This window comes from Oryx dammah, unplaced genomic scaffold, assembly GCF_014754425.2.
Source record: "Oryx dammah isolate SB20612 unplaced genomic scaffold, SCBI_Odam_1.1 HiC_scaffold_20, whole genome shotgun sequence".
Classification (NCBI taxonomy): domain Eukaryota; kingdom Metazoa; phylum Chordata; class Mammalia; order Artiodactyla; family Bovidae; genus Oryx; species Oryx dammah.
In genome coordinates, this window is record NW_024070204.1 from 26,568,454 (window position 1) to 26,571,573 (window position 3,120).

Consider the following 3,120-nt stretch of genomic DNA (forward strand, 5'->3'; position numbering starts at 1 on the left):
TGGCCTCCAATTAAAATAAATAAATTTATATTAAAAATAAATAAAGAGATCAACTTCATTGCTATTCCAAAACAAAAATAGAATTCTTATAATAGGAATAAAATTGAGTCTATTCATTTACTGACACTTGTTTAAAGGAGGAGCTGCCTGCCGCTGATGCTACTGGTGGTGTTACCTACCCGCCCCAGGAATCCCCCCAACCCCATCAACCCTCTACCAGAGGCACCTCTGTGACGGCTCTTCAGCACCCAGTTTCCTGGGAGCCGTTGCTTTTAGATCTTGCTGCAGCTTCAGATCCTGCCGGGAAAATGTCTCATGAATTTTCCTTGGCAGATGCACTACCTGAACCTACCCTGCCAAAACCTCTGCTGTGAGTAATGCAAAACCTGGCCAACCTCAAGGTTGGCTGGGTTCCAACCCTCGGGATAACCCAAGTACTCCACTTTCTATATGCCTGGACTCCACCAAGTGTAGCACCGTCCACTCTGCATTTTGGACCCACAGCAACAGAATGTCTTCCTCTGTGCCTCCCACAAGACCACCTCCTGGATCCATGGCACCCCTTCCTCCTTCTGGGCCATCACACCCCAACCTGTGGGTCTTTATCCAGCTCTAACTGTGCCAGGCCCTGGGTTAACAGGGCCATAACCTACATGGACTTGTGTCTTTTCAAGAACTGCCAAGACAATATGGTGCACACACAGATCCAAATGCAGCTGGTCCTTTAGGCCCATGGGGAACCATGTATTCTGGACTGTGGGTACTGAGAATGGGAGGGCAGTATCCTATCCCTAATATGCCACATCCATCTTCAGGGCCATACTCTGATCCTCCTCCTTCCAAGCACCAGAGGCAGCACCACCTATTCCATGGGGCACTGTTCTTCCAGGAGCCAGGGGACCACCAGTGCCATATCCTGCCCCTTCAGGATCATAGCCCTCCTCAGGACTCTATTCCATTCCCTATAATCCTTTCCAAGTGACTTCAGGACTTCTGGTGTCACTCAGATGCCTGGTGGTGCCCATGCAAATGTTTAATTCATTTAACATGCATTAATATTCCCACAGGGCTTCCCTGGTGGCTCAGACAGTAAAGAACACTAGCAATGTGGGAGACCTGGGTTTGATCCTTAGGTTGAGAAGATCCCCTTGAGAAGTGAATGGGCTACCCACTAGAGTATTCTGGCCTGGAGAATCCCCATGGACAGAGTAGCCTGGCAGGCTAGAGTCCATGGAGTCACAAAGAGTCGGGCACAACTGAATGATTTTCACACACACACACAATATTCCCACAAGCACAACTGAAATATTGTTTCCAGTTTGAGATGGAAGATCTAAACAAAACAAAACAAAAAAACCTTTTTGAAAACCCCCAAAAGATGTGTGTTTTTAAAATAAAAGTAAATTTCAAGCTTCAGGCAAATTTAGGTAAAGTATTTAAAAGGATGAAAACAAAAGTATTCCTTGTATTAAACCAGAAAAAAATCCCCCAAGATCCCCCAAAACTTTCTAATGTAGTAAGCAGTGTCCTCAACAACATCCTTGAGATAAACTCAGAGATGTGTTTCACTGGACTTTTTTTTGTTTGTTTGTTTTAACATTTCTCAGTAATGTTTTACAGAACCACAACAAAGCAAAAAGTTCAACAAAAGTAATTTCTGCCAGTCTGGCTACATACAGAGGTAGATTTTTAGAGAATCCATGTCTCTGAATGTGTAATATTGTCCATCTTTCATGCAACTGTCCAAATGTTTCTCAGGCAAAATTTTGTTAGACCTTTAACAGTATTAACTCAAGATTATACAACTCTTCTGCATCACCAGTTATGTGTAACGTGTGTTTTACTGCCAGCCAATCTGGAGTGAGGTTGACATCACAATTGAGGGCGTTGTCTTGGGCAGGGTCAGAGTCTCCTTAAGGGGAAAAAAAAAAACAAAAACACTTATTCTTAACAAATTAAGAATCAGATCTCCATCCAGATTAATCAACCATCCACTTCAACTGTAAGAGAGAAAATCTTAATAAAGTGCTTTTTTTTTTCAGGATTGATTTCATTTTTTTCTTTTTTTTAATTTTTATTTTTACTTTATTTTACTTTACAATACTGTATTGGTTTTGCCATACATTGACATGAATCCACCACAGGTGTACATGAGTTCCCAATTCTGAACCCCCTTCCCACCTCCCACCCCATATCATCTCTCCAGATCATCCCCGTGGACCAGCCCCAAGCATCCTGTATCCTGTATCGAACATTGACTGGCAATTTGTTTCTTACATGATAGTATACATGTTTCAGTGCCATTCTCCCAAATCATCCCACCCTCTCCCTCTCCCTCTACGTCCAAAAGTCTGTTCTATACATCTGTGTCTCTTTTGCTGTCTCACATACAGGGTCATCATTACCATATTTCTAAATTCCGTATATATGTGTTAGTATACTGTATTGGTGTTTTTCTTTCTGGCTTACTTCACTCTGTATAACTGGCTCCAGTTTCATCCATCTCAGTAGAACTGATTCAAATGTATTCTTTTTAATGACTGAGTAATACTCCATTGTGTATATGTACCACAGCTTTCTTATCCATTCATCTGCTGATGGATATCTAGGTTGTTTCCATGTCCTGGCTATTATAAACAGTGCTGTGAGGAACACTGGGGTACATGTGTCTCTTTCTATTCTGGTTTCCTCGGTGTGTATGCCCAGCAGTGGGATTGCTGGGTCATATGGCAATTCTATTTGCAATTTTTTAAGGAATCTCTACACTGTTCTCCATAGTGGCTGTATTAGTTTGCATTCCCACCAACAGTATAAGAGGGTTCCCTTTTCTCAACACCCTCTCCAGCATTTATTGCTTGTAGACTTTTGGATCACAGCCATTCTGACTAGTGTGAAATGGTACCTCATTTTTCTCTGATAATGAGTGATGTTGAGCATCTATTCATGTGTTTGTTAGCCATCTGTATGTCTTCTTTGGAGAAATGTCTATTTAGTTCTTTGACCCATTTTTTGATTGGTTCTTTTATTTTTCTGGAATTGAGCTGCATAAGTTGCTTGTATACTTTTGAGATTAGTTTTTTGTCAGTTGCTTCATTTGCTATTATTTTCTCCGATTCTGAA

At 41.5% G+C, this 3,120-nt stretch overlaps 1 pseudogene; it reads left to right on the forward strand.

Annotated features, from left to right (window-relative positions):
* The first annotated feature begins 275 nt into the window (after positions 1-275).
* Positions 276-1,037, forward strand: LOC120879258 (annotated as a pseudogene).
* Positions 1,038-3,120: the final 2,083 nt, after the last annotated feature.